This window comes from Tamandua tetradactyla, unplaced genomic scaffold (assembly GCF_023851605.1).
Source record: "Tamandua tetradactyla isolate mTamTet1 unplaced genomic scaffold, mTamTet1.pri scaffold_201_ctg1, whole genome shotgun sequence".
Lineage (NCBI taxonomy): Eukaryota > Metazoa > Chordata > Mammalia > Pilosa > Myrmecophagidae > Tamandua > Tamandua tetradactyla.
In genome coordinates, this window is record NW_027518311.1 from 95 (window position 1) to 18,676 (window position 18,582).

Genomic DNA, 18,582 nt, shown 5'->3' on the forward strand with positions numbered 1-18,582 from the left:
AGGAGGGACTAACACCAGGCCACCGGTGTCTGGAAAGGGCTGGAGGGCTGGGCCTGGGGATGGCATCACAGAAGGAAATGAGGACAAAGTGGGTGGCAGGGAGGGGAGGAGACGGGCGTGAGCAGGGAGACGGGAGTAGGAACAGGGCTGAGGGGACTGGCAGGGAGGGAACAGAAAGGCCTCAGGTTTCTGGGTTCCTGCCCTACCCTCCCTCACAGCCCTTCCTGTCTGGCCTCCCCTGCTGGACAGAGTTGAGCTAGTGCCCTGAGCTGCACACGTGGCTCACGTGGCTCAGCCGCCCCTGGGGCTGCTCCCTCTCCCCAGGCCCCTGCCCCACTGGCCCACCGCGGAATAGGGTTCAGTGGGCTCGCTTCTGGCTCCCTCTTGGCTACTGTCCCATCTTAGGGAAAACTGAAGCAGAACTGGTAGCAAATGGCAGGGAAAAGTGAAAATTGGCAGACTCAGGACAGGGACCCCCAGTCTGACCTCCAGGCCCCTGGGAACAGGGAGGCTCCACTCGGAGACGTAGAGCAGGCCAAATACCTAGTTTATTTCAGCATCAGCAACATCTTAGCCATCAAAAAAATAAACTCTACCATGGGTGACAGAAGTCTCTACAGCAAGGTTAGGGGCTCGGCCGTCAGGCGGGGAGCACCAGGGGCACGGGCAGGCACTGCCCAGGCAGTAAGTTCGGAAGCGGCAGGGCTGGTGGCAGGGGCAGGCCAGGCTTCACTTCTGGGCAGGCATCAGGTCGTCGATGGGCTGGCCCTGCTCCAGCCGCCGCTCCATCTCGATGAGGAGCTTCACCCCATCCACCACCATCTGCACCAGCTCCACCTCCGAGAAGCCCAGGCGGTCCGCATTGGAGACGTCGAAGAGCCCACCCACGGCAGCGGTGTCCACGCCCCCTGGAGAGCAGTGAGGTGATTGGAGGGGAGGTGGGGGCTGGGGTGGGGCTGCCCCTAGTGGGCCTGCAGATCCCCCTCTCCTGCCCTCCCCTCACCTGTGCCTCGCTTCTGAAGCCGCAGCCGCTTGAGCACCTCCGAGAACTTCTCGTGCTTGCCCAGGTGCGGCAGCTTGATGTGCACACCTGCCCGCAGCCCTGTCCCCAGGTTGGATGGGCAGGTGAGGATGTAGCCCAGGTGGCGGTTCCGCATGAATTCATAGTTCTTAGACTTGAAAGGTGTTTCAATCTGGAGGTGGAAAAGACGGTATGAGGGGAGGCCAGGCTGAGCCTACCCTCGGGAGTGGCCGGGCCCTGGCCTGGGTCCCCCTGGCACAGACTCCCCCATGGCATGAGCCCATGCTCGGGGCAGCACCTGGGTGAGGCCATTGCAGAAGCAGGTGAAGACCTCCCTCATGTTGCCCCCCTTCTGCATGGAGATGACCCGCAGGTGGTCCTCCTCGTTGATCCACACCAGGAAAGTCTTATTGTCATTGTGCCTGTGGGGAGGAGACACAGCCGGGGTCCAGCTCCTCCCTAGGCTGCGGCCTCAGGGCACATCCAGGAAAAACCCTACAGCATCCCCCCAGACCTCCCCCTCAGACAGGGGATACCCAGGAGTGTGGGCTCCTCCCAAGACCCCAGCCCCAGCAGCCCTGGGGGTACAGCTCAGAGAGGGAATGAAACAAAGAGCACTCAGCTCCAGCCCAGCAAGCAATCAATAGTCTACTGTGTGGCCTTTGGTACTGGCCCGCCCTCTCTGGGCCGCAGACCTCGGTGGGCAGCGAGGGGGCGCGCTGCCTGGGCCGCCCGCCCTCCGGGAAACCGGACCCAGGCACGCGCAGATAAGAGCGCGGCGGCGGCTCGGGTGACCCGTCAACAATCCGGGGTGGGACCCAGAGCGGCCCCCGGTGGCCCGCCGACCTGGGTCCCCTCCCTTCCACTGCCAGCTTCTCGATGGCGCGGCGCTCCCCGCGGCTGCAGTGCGGGGGGAGGCAGAAGCCGTGGAGACTGCGAGCGGTAGTTGGAATCCAGGTCAGCGCCGCCCTGGGGGCGAAGCGGGGGTGAGCGCCCGAGAACCCCCGCCCCGACCCGCTGGACCCGTGCCGCCGTGCCCCCGCACCTGCAGGTTCTCCGGGTTCAAGTTGGTCTTGTGCTCGTCGCAGGGCTTGTAGCCCCCGTGCCGGTCCTCGATGATGGGGTCGAAGAGGTCCTTGAACACGTCCTACGATTCCTCATCGCCCGCCACGCAGCCCACGGTCATGATGTACGGGTGGCCTGGGGGGAGGGGGCCGCGGAATGGGGACACTGACGTCACTGCCAGGCCAGCCTGAGCCGCTGAGCAGGACCCTGCCCAAGGGGTGTCTGGGGTGGGGCACCGAGACCCTGTCCCAGGGGTGCACGCACCAGGGTTGTCCACGCCGGTCTGGATGACGTCATCCAGCGAGAAGCCGCTGGGCGTGCACTTGGCGCGCAGCTCGGCGTACAGCTCAGGGGTCAGCACCTTGGCCACGTGGTTGTTGTGGCCGCTCAAGTCCGGGAACTCGTCTTGGCCTGGAAGCATAGCTTCAGCGCGTGGTGGCTGTTAGAGAAGGGTATGGCGGCAGCGGCGGGCTGCGGAGAGACGCGGGGTCAGCGGGGATCCGGTGCACCTCCAGGGCGCGCGATCCCGGCCTCCCCCTCCCCCGGGACACGACCACCCCCCGTCAGGTCTGCGGCGCCGGAGGCCGGGGAGCCGGTGTAACCCAAGACCCCCGTCAGTTTTTGTTTCATGGATATAATGACCCAGAGAAGCCTTTTTAATTAGGGACAAATCCTAAAATTTGGAAGAATTCATATATTTGAGTTAGGATGTAATTCTAATATATGATCAGAGTACTATACAGGAAATCAGCTAGCAAGCCTAAAGGAAATGCAACATACTTTTTCTTTGGTTTACCTTTGTTTTTTCCTCATAAAAATGACTAGGGAGGACTTCCGGAGAAGATGGCGGCTTAGTAAGACGCGCGGGTCTTAGTTCCTCCTCCAGAACAGCAACTAAAGAAACAGAAACAATACGAAACAGCTCCCGGAGCCACGACAGAGACCAAAAAGACAGCGTACCCCATTCTGGAACGGCTGAACAGGCAGGGAGAATCCGCTGTGGTGAGATACCCGAGGGGTGCGCGTTTTCCCGGCTGGGGCGGCTGGCGACTGGGGTCCCCTCCACGCACATGGCTCCCCGGTCTGACTGGGAACGTTGGAGAGCGGGGCCCTCCCGCCACGCTTGGCGTCTCGGGCCAGCTGGGCAATTTGGACCGGCACTCCCCCAAGCCGCGGCGGCCAGCGACCCCCCCCTCCACGCGCAGTTTCCCGGGCCGACTGCGAGATTCGGATTGGCAAGTTAAAGGAGCCACAGCATCTTTTACTGGTGGACCCCGCAGACACACGAGCGCCACGAGCGCCACCTACTGGACAGGAAAAGAAAAACAGCCCAGAGATTTTCACAGAAAAACCTTTCAACCAGCCAGGTCCCACACCCAGGGAAATCTGATCAAATGCCCAGACACCAGCAGAAAATAATGGATGACGCTCGGAAAATTGAAGATACGGCCCAGTCAAAGGAACAAACCAATAGTTCAAATGAGATACAGGAGCTGAGACAACTAATGCTGAATATACGAACAGAAATGGAAAACCTCTTCGAAAACCAAATCAATAAATTGAGGGAGGACATGAAGAAGACATGGGCTGAACAAAAAGAAGAAATAGAAAATATGAAAAAACAAATCACAGAACTTATGGGAGTGAAGGACAAAGAAGAAAAAATGGAAAAAACAATGGATACCTACAATGGTAGATCTAAAGAGACAGAAGCTACAATTAGTGAACTGGAGGATGGAACATCTGAATTCCAAAAACAAACAGAAACTAGAGGGAAAACAATGGAAAAACTTGAGCAGGGGATCAGGGAACTGAATGACAATATGAAGCGCACAAATATACGTGTTGTGGGTGTCCCAGAAGGAGAAGAGAAGGGAAAAGGAGGAGAAAAACTAATGGAAGAAATTATCACTGAAAATTTCCCAACTTTATGAAAGACCTAAATTTACAGATCCAAGAAGTACAGCGCACCCCAAAGAGAATAGACCCAAATAGGCATTCTCCAAGACACTTACTAGTTAGAATGTCAGAGGTCAAAGAGAAAGAGAGGATCTTGAAAGCAGCAAGAGAAAAACAATCTGTCACATACAAGGGAAACCCAATAAGACTATGTGTAGATTACTCAGAAGAAACCATGGAAGCTAGAAGACAGTGGGATGATATATTTAAATTACTAAAAGAGAAATACTGCCAACCAAGACTTCTATATCCAGCAAAATTGTCCTTCAAAAATCAGGGAGAAATTAAAACATTTATAGACAAAAAGTCACTGAGAGAACTTGTGACCAAGAGACCAGCTCTGCAAGAAATACTAAAGGGAGCACTAGAGTCAGATACGAAAAGACAGAAGAGAGAGGTATGGAATAAAGTGTAGAAAGAAGGAAAATCAGATATGATATATATAATACAAAAGCCAAAATGGTAGAGGAAAATATTATCCAAACAGTAATAACACTAAAAGTTAATGGACTAAATTTCCCAATCAAAAGACATAGAATGGCAGAATGGATTACGACCCAGCAATACCACTGCTAGGTATCTACTCAAAGGACTTAAGGGCAAAGACACAGATGGACATTTGCACACCAGTGTTTATAGCAGCATTATCTACAATTGCAAAGAGATGGAAACAGCCAAAATGTCCATCAACAGACGAGTGGCTAAACAAACTGTGGCGTATACCTACGATGGAATATTATGCAGCTTTAAGACAGACTAAACTTATGAAGCATGTAATAACATGGATGGACCTAGAGAACATTATGCTGAGTGAGTCTAGCCAAAAACTAAAGGACAAATACTGTATGGTCCCACTGATGTGAACCGACATTCGAGAATCAGCTTGGAATATATCATTGGTAACAGAGACCAGCAGGAGTTAGAAACAGGGTAAGATAATGGGTAATTGGAGCTGAAGGGATACAGACTGTGCAACAGGACTAGATACAAAAACTCAAAAATGGACAGCACAATAATACCTAAGTGTAATGTAACTATGTTGGAACACTGAATGAAGCTGCACCTGAAATATGGTTTTTTGTTTGTTTGTTTGTATCTTTTGTTTTTGTTTTTTTCTTTTTCCTTTTTATATATATATATATATATTTTATTAGTATTATTATTTTAATTCTCTTCTCTATATTAACATTCTATATCTTTTTCTGCTGTTTTGCTAGTTCTTTTCCTAAATCGATGCAACTGTACTAAGAAATGATGATCATACATCTATGTGATGATACTAAGAATTACTGAGTGCATGTGTAGAATGGAATGATTTCTAAATGTTGTGTTAATTTCTTTTCTTTTTTTTGATTAATAAAAAAAAAATTAAAAAAAAATGACTAGGGGGTGATGAAGATTATTTGTACCTTCTAGTCCAGAGCCTTGTCAGTCTCACTTAAATGGCAGAGAATGCAACTGATTCTGCTGAATGACACTGTAAATAGCATTCTGTGGTTTAATACCAGACCAGGAAACTACAAGGAGGCTAGAGTTAATAGCTGGAGTGATAGTCATTTTGTAGGTCTTTAGTATGTACCAACAATCAGCAATATTCTATTCTCAGCTGCCTCCAATGAGGAAAAAACATATGGATGACATGTGGGCCACTATCAAGCATGGTGACTACTGTACTGGGAGAATAAGGTAAGGTTGGTACAGACTTGGTTGAATAAAATTTCAGGAAGAAGGGGGCTAAATATTTACTGAACACCTGTGCAGGATTTAATTGTTATCTCATTAAGGACCTAATTGTCTTCGAGGGATAATATATTTCTGTGATCAAAGGCATCAAGACCCAGTTAGTAGGTAACTCTCAATTCATGTAGCATGGAAGACAAAGACTTCCGATAATTTACAAACTGGGACCTACTGAAAACTGTTGGACAACTTAATCAGTTTAGTGAAAAACCATTCAAAACAAAGGGATATCATTTTAGGGGTTGACAAGATGAGGACAATTTCAAGGGAGAACTTAAACGAGGTAAGAAAGCAAATAAAACATTTGCATTGTGCACTATAAATATAAAGCCCTCTTCCTTTGACAGTTTGGATTCAGTCCTGTGAATCTCTAGTTTGCTGACTACTGAGTACGTCTCACTTCACTCAGTCGCTGGTCCTGGGCAAAGGCACTGGTACTGAGGCTCTGGTGCTGGTAAGCTGGCTGCCTGCAACCCTACAATGGGGGTGCAGGGCTCGGAGACTTGAGGCCACTGCAGTGATCACAACACCAGCTGCAATTTTCCATAATACGTGGTACTGCCCGCTGATGCTTCAGAGCTGCCTGAGATGGGATCAGCCGGAAGGCCGAGTTCCTGGGTATCCACCCATCAGGTACAGGGAGAGCCTCTGGGCTTACGCACACCACAGCTACGCTGGTAGTCGGCCAGAGGCCAGGAGAGAATCCCCTCTACTCCTTGTGTGTGCTCTCCCCTCAATGCTGCCCAGAGTGGGAGAGGAGGGAGACCAGTCCCAAGGCTGTGAGTAGGTACTGTGGAAACGTCACATAGCCTGGTCGGCTGGCTACTGCCCTTGCCCATTTTTTTAAATTGAATTGTTTGTCTTTGTTTTTGAGTTGTGAGATTTCTTTATATCATTAAACTCCCATGAGATATGTGATTTCCAAGTATCTTCTCCCATTCTATGGGTGGTCTTTTTAAAAAAATTTTTATTAATAAAATCGATCAACATACAATGCAAACATTCTTAATGTATGAACATTCCATACTTGGTGTGCAATCAGTGGCTCACAATATCATCACATACTTGTATATTCATCACCATGATCATTTCTCAGAAGATTTACATCACTCCAGAAAAAGAAATAAAAAGAAAAAACTCGTATACATACCATACCCCTTGCCCCTCCCTCTCATTGATCACTATGTCCCTCTCCTCGATTTATTTTAACATTTGTTCCCCCATTATTTATTTAGTTTTAATCCATATTTTTTACTCATTTGTCCATACTGTAGACAGAAGCAGCATCAGAGCAAGGTTTTCACAATCATACAATCATTTTGTGAAAGCTATATCATTATATGATCATCTTAAAGAAACATGGCTACTGGAACACAGCTCTACAGTTCCAAGCTCTTCCCTCTAACCTCCTAATACACCTTAAACTAAGAAGGGTTTATCTACGTAATGCCTAAGAATAACCTCCAGGATAACCTCTCTACTCTATTTGAAATCTCTCAGCCACTGACACTTCATTTTGTCTCATTTCTCTCTTCCCTCTTTCAGTCGAGAAGGCTTTCTCAATCCTTGATGCTGAGTCCCAGCTCATTCTAGGATTTCTGTCTGTGGGTTGTCTTTTTGCTTTCATGATAAAGTCCTTTGATGCAAAGAATTTTTTTTTTAATTTTTGATCATTCTGTTCTACATATATAATCAGTAATTCACAATATCATCACATAGTTGCATATTCATCATCATGATCATTTCTTGGAACATTTGCATCTATTCAGAAAAAGAAATAAAAAGAAAACAGAAAAAAATGCATACGTTGGCTTCACAGACTGCCCTGTGGATTTTGGACTCTGCGTTTCTGTGGTCATGTGAGACATTTTAATAAATTTTATATTTGCGAGTGTTCCCTGTTGATTCTGTTTCTCTAGAGAACCCTAACTAATACAATCATTGTTCAGTTTTTACATTATTATGACTATATAGATAGAAGCTGTTCATAGCTGAGTTGTGTAGTGTGTCATGATTACTTTTCCTTCTTTGCACAGCTTTGTGTTCTTTTTGGAGTTATGGATATTTTGATTTGCTTATATTTTTATGGCTTACCATTAATTTATCCTCAAGTTCTCCCATTTTCTAAATTTCCTCTTTATTCTGATCACATCAGGTATTTGTTTACTTTTATCTTTTTGGACTTGGCTGCCAGGCCTACTCTATCAGAGTCACCCTGGGATCTCCCTTTATCCTCTTCCTGGGGATTCCCTTTGCCTCTCATGTTGGATTCTCTGTTTCTATCTCATGTCTCAAGTCCTCCACTTTCTTGGTTCATTCTTAATTCTTTTCATGTCTTTCTTCTATCTTCAGTCTTGGTTGATATTTGGTTGTATGTAGAATTCTAGACTGAAAATCCTTTTCCCTCAGAATTTGTTTCACAGTCTTTTTTCTTTGTATGCTGTATGGTGGGGTCACATTTCATTATTTTTCCATTTTCCATGTGAGTATCCTGTTATTATAGCATCATTTGTTGAATTTCTGTTTGTTTGTTTCTTTTTGGGAAGTGACTGGACTGGGAATTGGTAAAGTTTAATAGTTCCATGTTTTTTCTCCTATCCATCAAGGGACTTTGCCAATATTTTTTGATTGTCTGCTTAATATACTTTGGGATATATCCAGGCATTACATTAAGCTCTATAGGATTAAAGGCCCTCAGTCTTATTCTGGGCTCCCTTTGTTTGAATTGTTTAAGTGAACTATCCAGACAGATTAAGTTAGATTAGGTGCTACAGAAAATTTAGGTTCTGGACAAAATAAACCTTTCTTCTTTTGGTCTCAAGGAGTAGATGAGATTCTAAAATATAGACAATGTCTTCCTTACCCCTGCATTCTGAATTACCTTAATCCCAGCCTGATCAGCTTCCTTCCTATCTCTGAATTCCAGGTTGTATGTATATAAACAGCCTCTCAAAATCCAGAAATAATAATTACCAGTCCAGACTAAATGTGACTGCTAGAAGAGCTTACAATCTAGGCCCCTGTTTTCTTATAAGCATTTTCTAAAGGAGACCATGCAATAATTGCTCTTTTGTTTCTGGCTCATTTTGCCTCTTTGAATGTCCCATAGGTTCTTTCACAGCGTTGCATTCCTGACAACTTTGTTCCTTTTTGTAGCAGCATTCCCTTTTCCGTTTATTCGTGTGTGTGTGTGTGTGTGTGTGTGTGTGTAAGTAAACGCAAGTACAAAAGCCCACATTAGCCACATTATCATCTTAAGCCGACTTGAGGCCATTCTCATTTTACTTATTCCTGTTAATCATCGTGTCATTCCTCTGGCTCCTAGATAGTCATCGCTCTACGGTTTACTACATTATGTGTTCTTACAGAGTGTGTTTTGGTGTGTTTGGTACTTGATGTATTTGTATATGTTTCATTCTGTTGTACTAATGACTATGTTTTTAGGAATCATCCCTGTTTCTGTGTGTGTATAGCACTATGTGTTGTGCATCTACCACATTGTAGCTATCCATTCCCTAGGAGTGGGCATCTAGGTTGCCTCCTACTCCCTGCTGCCATAAAAAAAATGCCACGGTGAACACCTTCATGCATGTCCCCTGTTTAAGAATTTCTTTGGGATGTGTATCTAGTAGTGGAATTGCTATATCACAGGAAATACAAGCAAGTGTCAGATTGTTCTTCTAGATGGTTGGATCATCGGTAGTGCACGAGGGTATTTGTTATCCCCCTGTGCCTGCTACCATGTAGCATTACCCAGTTTTCTGATATTTTCCCAACGTAATCCACATTAATATGATGATACCTCATTTTTGCTTCAACTTGTATTTCTTTGATTTTTAGTATCCCTTATATATTCCTTGGCTTGTAGGGTATTCTCGTCTGTAAATTATTTGTTTTTCCTTTGTCCATTTTTCTGTTGGTGTGCTCCCTTTTTCTTGTTGATTTTTAGGTATTTCTTGCTTTTCTAGACATTATTCTGTTGTAGGTTTTAGACAGTACAGATATCTTCTATTCTGTCATCTTTTCATCATGCCCTTCATTGAAAGAAATCCTTAATTTTGATATAATCAATATAATTTTTTCCCCTATGTTTGTGCTTTTAAAGTTTTGCCTTAAATAGTTCTTCTTGATCTGGTCCACAGGGGTATTCTTTTACATTTCTTTATGTTAACCTTTTATAATTTTACCTTTCACCAGTAGTTTAATTCCTCTAGACTGCACCCACATTTTCATATGGTCCATAGGTAGGGATCCTGTTTTGTTTTCCTTTTTTCCTTTCCTTCACAGGCTGATGCAGTGAACCAGTTTTCCTCCTGCTAGCTACTCAGCAGTTCGTCCTTTCCCTAATGCTTTATATGATTTCATCATTATATCTTACGTTTCCACATATTCATCTTTTAGATTTGCATTCTGTTACATTGATCTTTGTGTTGGTTTTTTTTCCCCTTTTTTCTATTCTTATGCCAATACCACAGTTTTCTTTTTAATTACTCTGGCTTAGTATTTAGTAAGATAAACTCCACACCTTTTGTTTCGTTCTTTCTTTAACTTTTAATTTTGAAATAATTTTAAGCTTACAGAAAAATTACAAAACGTATAATACAGATGTCATACTTAACTTTCACTCAGCTTCCTCTAATGTTAAAAACTTATGTAACCATGGCATGGTTCTAAAAACCTGGAAATTAACATTGCTATCCTATTAATGATAGCTGCAGACCTTATTTTTGAATTTCACTAATTTTTCTCCATAGTTCTTTTTCTGTTCTAGGATCCAGTTGAGAATCCGAAATTGCATTTAGTTATCATGTCTCTTTTAGTCTTCTCCAGTTTCTGATAGTTTCTCAACACTGGTGTCTGAATTCCTTGATGGAGAGATTCCACCTGGGTGGGGCTCTACTTAACTCTACTCATGTAGAGTTAAGAGTGAGTTTTAGCCTCCGGGTCAAGATGGTGGCTTCACAATGTGCACATTTCAGTTCGTCCTCCAGAAGAACTACTAAATAAGCAGAAACAGTACAGAACAGCTCCTGGGGCCATGTCAGTGACCAGACGCACAGCATAACCCAGTCTGGACCAGCTGGACCAGCTGTGAGCACCCCCTAGAACCGTGAGTTCCCAAAGCTGCCGCGGCCAGCACCCCTCCCCCACAGGCCACTTCCTGGAGAGGAAAGGAAAGGACTTTACCAGCAGCAGGGACTGGGCACAATCAAACGCCAATTGTGGAACTAATGAACAAATTCTGACTACTAAAAATTGGCCCCCAGCTTAGGTGAACCTGATCAAAACAGAGGTTGCTCATTTTTGCCCTGGTGCCAAGGGGGTAGGACTGACAGAAAAAGGGGGAAAAAAAAAGAAGGAAACAGGTTTTTGTGGCTGTGTATCTACAAAGGCTTGACTGCCTCTGGATACAGTGGCAGGACTTTTCAGGCTGCAGCTGCCCCAGGCATAGGCAGAAGTGAGCTCTTTTGGGGGCTTATCTGGAGCCTGTGCCTTCCCCAGGGGAGGGGTGAAGCCCCACCCAGGTGGAATCTCTCCATCAAGAAATTCAGACACCAGGGCTTGGTAATTTGAAGCCATTAAAACCAGCCTACAACCTCTCCTCTGTCTCCACCACACCCCAAGCAGGGAGAGTCTGCCAAAGTTAAAGTTACCACATCATCTTATGCTGGTGGGACTGCAGTCAGACAAGTGCCACATACTGGGCAGGATAAGAAAAACAGAGTCCAGAGACTTCACAGGAAAGTCTTTCAACCTGCTGGGTCTCACCCTCAGGGAAAACTGACACAGGTCACTCTTTCCTCCTGATAGGAGGCCAGTTTGGTCTGGGAAAATCTGGCTGGGGTCTATAATATCTAAGTAGACCCTCCTAAGTGTGTGGAGGGGAAAGGCACCACACAAGCAGGGCAAGAAGCAAGAAAACAAGAACTGAAAAATTCTCCTCTGTTAAACAAAACTTAAGCTAAAGGTCCAGATAAAGCTGAACGGAAAGTCAAAGAACAGACAGACAACAAACTCATCCAGCAAGAAAACCCTAGATAAAAGAAGTGAAAGCAATCTCCAGAATAAACTAATTAAGGTAATTAAATGCCTAGATGTCAGCAAAAAATAACAAATCACACTAGGAAAATTGAAGATATGGCCCAGTCAAAGGAACAAACCAACAATTCACATGACATACAGGAGCTGAAACAATTAATTCAGAATGTATGAACAGACATGGAAAACCTCATCAAAAACCAAATCAATGAATTGAGGGAGGACATAAAGAAGGCAAGGAAAGAACAAAAAGAAGAAACTGAAAGTCTGAAAAAACAAATCACCGAACTTATGGGAATGAAAGACACAGTAGAAGAGATGAAAAAAAACAATGGAAACCTACAATGGTAGATTTCGAGAGACAGAACCTAGGATTTCTGAACTGGAGGACGGAACATCTGAAATCCAACAAGAAACAGAAACTATAGGGAAAAAAATGGAAAAATATGAGCAGAGACTCAGGGAATTGAAAGACAATATGAAGCGCCCGAATATACGTGTTGTGGGTGTCCCAGAAGGAGAAGAGAAGGGAAAAGGAGGAGAAAAACTAATGGTGGAAATTATCACTGAAAATTTCCCAACTCTTATGAAAGACTTAAAGTTACAGATCCTAGAAGTGCAGCGTACCCCAAAGAGAATAGATCCAAATAGACATACTCCAAGACATTTAATAATCAGAATGTCAGAGGTCAAAGAGAAAGAAAGGATCTTGAAAGCAGCAAGAGAAGAGCAATCCATCACATACAAGGGAAACCCAATAAGACTATGCGCAGATCTCTCAGCAGAAACCATGGAGGTGAGAAGACAGTGGGATAATATATTTAAATTATTAAAAGAGAAAAACTGCCATCCAAGAATTCTATATCCAGCAAAATTGTCCTTCAAAAATGAGGGAGAAATTAAAACATTTTCAGACAAAAATCACTGAGAGAATTTGTGACCAAGAGACCAGCTCTGCAAGAAATACTAAAGGGAACACTAGAGACAGATATGAAGATAGAAGAGAGAGGTGTGGAGAAGAGTGTAGAAAGGAAAACTATGAGTAAAAGTAAAAAGAAGGAAAATTAGATACGACATATAAAATCCAGAAGGCAAAATAGTAGAAGAAAGTACTACCCATGTAGTAATAACACTGAATGTTAATGGATTAAACTCTCCAATCAAAAGACATACTCTGGCAGAATGGATTAAAAAACAGGACCCATCTATATGCTGTCTCCACTGAAAGGACACGAGGCCAAGGACACAAATGGACATTTACACACCAATGTTTATAGCAGCATTATTAACAATTACCAAGAGATGGAAACAACCAAAATGTCCATCAACAGACAGTTGGCTAAACAAACTGTGACATTTACATAAGATGGAATACTATGCAGCTGTAAGACAGAAAAAGTTATAAAGTATGTAACAACATGAATGGACCTTAAGGACATTATGCTGAGTGTAATTAGCCAGAAACAAAAGGACAAATACTGTATGGTCTCACTGATATGATCTGACATTAGTGAATAAACTTGGAATATTTCCTTGGTAATAGGGACCATCAAGAAATAGAAATAGGGTAAGATACTGGGTAATTGGAGCTGAAGGGATACAGATTGTGCAACAGGACTGAATATAAAAACTCAGAAATGGACAGCACAATATTACCTAACTGTAATACAATTATGTTAAAACACTGAATGAAGCTGCATATGAGAATGATGGAGGAGGGCTGGGGCATAAATGAAATCACAAAGAAAGATAGACGATAAAAATTGAGATGGTATAATCTAGGAATGCCTAGAGTGTATAATGATAGTGACTAAATGTACAAATTTAAAAAATGTTTTTGCATGAGGAAGAACAAACAAACAAAAATACTCAAAAAGTTCTTTGGTAAGAGGGGTCAGAAAAGCAGGAAGATGCGCTTTTCTCCTTTCTGCACTCAACTGATTTTAAAAGCAATTGTATACCAAAAGAACTGACAAGAGGGACAGACACCCATCCAGCGACACCCACAACAGGTAAAAGGCCAAGTGACCCAGGTATCCCCGGGGTTGGGGCGGACAGGGTGGCCTGAGCCCGCCATAGCACAGACTCAGGCCAGGCAGCAGCTCTGTCCCCACCCCGGGGAGCCTTGGCAGGCAGGACACTGAGTGACTGAAGCCGGCACAAGAGGACAGATCTAGTCTGATTTCACTGACATGACATAACTAGAATGTGTGACTCATAGAGGCAGAAAGACGACAGGTTCTGGGTGGGGAGGGGTGCTCCTGATGAATGGGTGCCAGGGGGCTGCTGGGGTGGTAGGAGTTCAGGAAGCAGGAGGTGCTGGTGGTAACTACCAAACTGTATGCTCAAAAGCGGTTAAAGCAAGAGGATTTTATGTGGCATGTACGTTACCATAATTACATTTTTTTACAAAAATAGTAAAAAAATTGTATTGTGGGTCCAATAGCATACAGAAATGTAATATATCTGACAATAAAGGCAGTCCAGACAGTGACCCAAATCCATAAAAATGAAGGAAGAGAAGCAGAAAGGGGAAGCAAGGAGGTTAACAGGACAAACTCCATAAATACATATGTACACCCATTTTCTCAGCCTTTTCAGACATAAATGACACTGTAACAAAGTATCACCAGGCATGTGGCATATACACATGGAATATTGCAACTGTAGCAGCACAAAAAGCGAGGACACAGTACCTACAGAACAGGAACATTTCTGTATCACAGGGGAGTTAAATTAATAAAATCTGAAGTAGTTTCTGATAAGATGTATATGGTAAGCCTGAAAGCAACCACTAAGAAAACTAAAAAACAGTGAAAAAAAAAGGAATTAAAATATTACACTAGGAAATATTCACTTAATGCAAAAGGACGAAAGAAAAGAAAGGAAACAGCAGTAAAGAGGAGAAAAGAGAACATGCATAAGGAAGCAGAGCAATAACCTGGGGGCTCCCCATGGCCACTACCACTGCCCCCTTCAAGATTCAGTTTCCGAAGAAACCAACATGACAGTCCTGAGACTCAGGGAAATTCAAGGACCCAGAAGAGCCTGAAACAGAAGAGCTGAGCTGAGGACTCACCTCCTGACGCTGAGCCCTGCTCCCAGGGCACAGTGACTGGAGCAGGCAGTGCTGGTCCGAGGGTGGCTGCAAACACCCAGGCCACGGCACTGCGAGTCTGGAAACAAGCCTTCTTATTTCCAAGAGGACAACTCAATGGAGAAAGATGAGTCTCTTCAACAAACGGTGCTGGGATACCTGGAGATCCACATACAAAAGAATGAATTCTGTCCCCTTCTTCACTGTGCATAAACAGTAACTCAAATGGACCCAAGCCCTAAACGTAGGAGCAGAAATTATAAAATCTTTAGAAGAAAGCACAGCTGCAAGCCTTCATGACCTTGTAGTAGGCAGTACCACCCCAGCTATGACACCAAAGGCATGAGTAAAAATATATCGTACTTCATTAAATTAATAATCCTCATGTTTCAAATAGCTCCTCCCAGAAAATGAAAAGACAACATACAGAGTGAGATAAATTTTTTGCAAATTATATATCTGACAAGGGACTTGTATCTAAAATAAAAAACTCTTACAACTCAAGAATAAAAAGGCAATTCAAATTTTAAAGTAGACCGTGGATGTGGACTTCTCCAAGGAAGAGACATACATGGCCTATAGCACTTGAAAAGATGTTCAACTTCAGTAACCCTCAGGAAGGCAAATCTAACCACAGTGAGATACCACTTCATACCTCCCAGAATGGATATAACCAAAAAGACAAATGACACAAGTGATAACAAGGATGCAGAGAAACTGGAGCCTCAGACACTGCTGGTGGGAATGTAAAATAGTCCAGTGACTTTGGAAAACAGTCAGTTCCTCCAAAGGTTAAACATGGAATGACCATTTGATCCAGCAATGCCGCTCCAGGTGTGTACCCAAGAGAATGGGAAGCAGATGCCACAGACAACGTTGCATTCAGGAATGCTCCCTGCAGCTTTAATCTTAACAGCCAACATGGGAACAGCCCAAGGCCCCAACAGCCATGTTTGGATAAACAAAAAGTGGCCCATCCATGCAATGGGATATTCCTCAGCCATAAAACGGAGTGAGCACTGATGCTCGTTGTGACCCTTGAAAGCAGCCAGTCACAAAAGATCTCATAGTGTGGGATTTGATTTATGGGAAACACACAGGATAGGCAAACCCACAGAGGCAGAAATAAAATAGGTTAGCAGTTAGGTGGGTGAACTGTACAGTATGTGAGCCATCTCAGTAAAGCTGTTCTAACAAAAACTAAATAAAAAAAAAAAAACCTGGGCAGTAGCTGGCCCCTTCCCTGGGGGTGGGGCAGACTCACCTGCAGGTCTGGCTCCCCAAAGGTGAGAAGCTGGAGGGGCTGCTTCCCAGGTACCTCCCCAGAGCCCCCACCCAGGCACAGCTGGCCAAGTCTGTCTGTCTCTCCCCGTGGTGTCCCCTCCCCCGGGAGCCTATATCAATGCAGGGAGACGCATTTCACGGGCTCTATGCGGAAGGAAGAGGCTCCCCATTCTCAGCTCCAAGCAGCGTGCACTTCCCCAACACCCACTGTCACCCGTGGGCTTCTCCCAGTGCACTTAAGCCACTGGACACAAAGGGTCGTGGAGCTGCCGCCCAGGACCTCCCCTACCCCGTTTCCGGATCCCCGACTACGCTGTGCCTGGAGCACGGGGAGACCCCTTGGGTAAGGGGGAGGAGAGGAAGTTCTCCCTCAACGAACTCGGCCTGGGAAACACTGATGGGATGGGGGTCTGACCTTGGAGAGGGGGCGTCCAGGACACAGCCCACCCCCTGGGCCTGCGACTCCGCCCCGACCCACGGCCACCTGCCATGGCCCACCCCGAGCCAGCCTCTTGGGGCCAGCCAAAGGGCTCACCCCACACAGGGCATCCCCATGGGGCTCCTGTAGGCCCCGCCCCCAGCACCTGCACCCTCTCCCCTTTGGCACCACCTGGAAGGTGAAGCTCGGGTGGGTCTGGGCTGTGGAGAGGGAGGGGCCGAGGCACTGCCCCGGGCGAGAGGCTGGACCCTGCTGTGGGCACCCAGCACCACCCACCCAGCGGCAACGGCGCTCCTGTCCCAGAGTCGGCTCTTTGATACCAGCCTCTAACACCGCAGCACTCCAAGTGCCAAAGCTCCATCTTGTTCCAAAGTCAGAATGAAAGGTGAAGGTCTCAGCTGGTCAAATGTACCCCAGAGACCCCTCAGGAAGGCCCAGCTGCAGTCACCAGCTCTCACCCTTAGTCCACCCACAGGAACTTTCCCTCAGGCTGCGGGTCCCCAGTCTACCTGGCCGGAGTTTAGCATCCGGCCTCAAAACAATCGTGCGTGCGTGTGTGTGTGTGTGTGTGTGTGTGTGTGTGTGTGTTTAGGGGTGCAGGGCCAGAAGCAATCAATCAGGCCGTGTGTGTGTGTGTGTATGTGTGTGTGTGTGTGTGTAGGGGTGTAGCCAGGAGCAATCAATCAGGCCCAAGCAGGGAAAGTCCCCACAACATTGGGGCAGAATGTCCCCAAGAGTTAAACAATAACCAATGTTAGGAAACTGAGGGAACGGGATGTGTTTTGGCAACAGCTAACTGCATTCTTCTGCTTCTACGATCCGCTTCCTTGCTAGCAACTGCAAAAGCCACAACATGATTTTAGCCTTTATAAGCACAAGCTGAAAACCTCTAGGTGCTGCTCTCTGAATCTTCCTTCTTGGAAGTTTCTGAGACAGTCGCCAGCTGGCTAATAAAGACTCCAAACTGGCTTACAGTTTTGAATTATGTGGTCTCTCTTTCGGTGTGCCCCACAACATGTGAACACGTGCATGTTGACACAACATCTTCCGGCCCTGCAAGCCACAACCCAGGGGCCAGTGGGGACGCTCCCCAGACCAGTGCGGGGGTCCCAGGTGCTGTGGCCCTCCAGGTGTGATGCACCTAGTACCCATGAAGCACGTGCATTCTCCGCGGCCCAGGGCGCTGCTGGCCCCATGAGCCCACCCGCGAGGGTTGGCAGCTTGGGGGTTGGGGTAGGGAGAGCCCCACTGAGGGCTCCGGGCTGAGCTCGGGTCACGCGACCACGTCCCATGTCTCTTATGGAGCCCGGAGTCGAATCTGCTAGACCTGTATCCATCAGTCCTGCTCTCGGACCCTCAGTCTCCCAGTTCTCTGTCCCATTTCTACAGCTCACTTTGTTCTAGTTCCTTAAGAGAAGGCATTTGGACTGGGAGAAGGTCCCTTAGATGGGGCCTCAGAGTTTGGTCCAGGCTGCTGCTTGACTCTCAGCAGCTGGGCCCCTATCCCCCCACCCCACGTGGGGGATGACAACACCACCCTGGCAGTCAGTAGGTGTGGCAACCTGCAAGTTTACTGCTAACACTGTTTCAGGAGACTGTATAGATGCCTGTGGGCCATGACCAACGAAACCTAAAGCCCTCATGCTGTAATAGTAAAAAGATTGATAATCTGAGAAGCGGAAAAATAAGGTGCTTTTAAACTCAATTTTTTTTTTTACATGGGCAGGCACCAGGAATCGAACCCGGGTCCTCTGGCATGGCAGGTGAGCATTCTTGCCTGCTGAGCCACCGTGGCCCACCCTAAACTCAATTTTTAATCTCTGTTTTAACTATGAAATCTCTAAAATGTAAAGTATCATTTTAGTAAGATAAGTTGTGCTGATAAAGTTGCTCTAAAGGTTTTCTGTAACTATTTTACACTGAAGTACTGCCTACATT

General features: G+C 45.9%; 1 pseudogene across 1 annotated transcript; it reads right to left on the minus strand.

Annotated features, from left to right (window-relative positions):
- Positions 1-526: 526 nt before the first annotated feature.
- LOC143673214 (creatine kinase B-type-like) lies at positions 527-16,760 on the minus strand (annotated as a pseudogene). The gene is made up of 9 exons (XR_013170253.1): positions 16,741-16,760; positions 16,186-16,315; positions 14,904-14,969; positions 2,351-2,557; positions 2,059-2,221; positions 1,868-1,990; positions 1,320-1,443; positions 1,004-1,193; positions 527-908 (listed from the first exon to the last, which is right to left on the minus strand). The product of XR_013170253.1 is annotated as a creatine kinase B-type-like (transcript).
- Between the last annotated feature and the right edge of the window lie 1,822 nt (positions 16,761-18,582).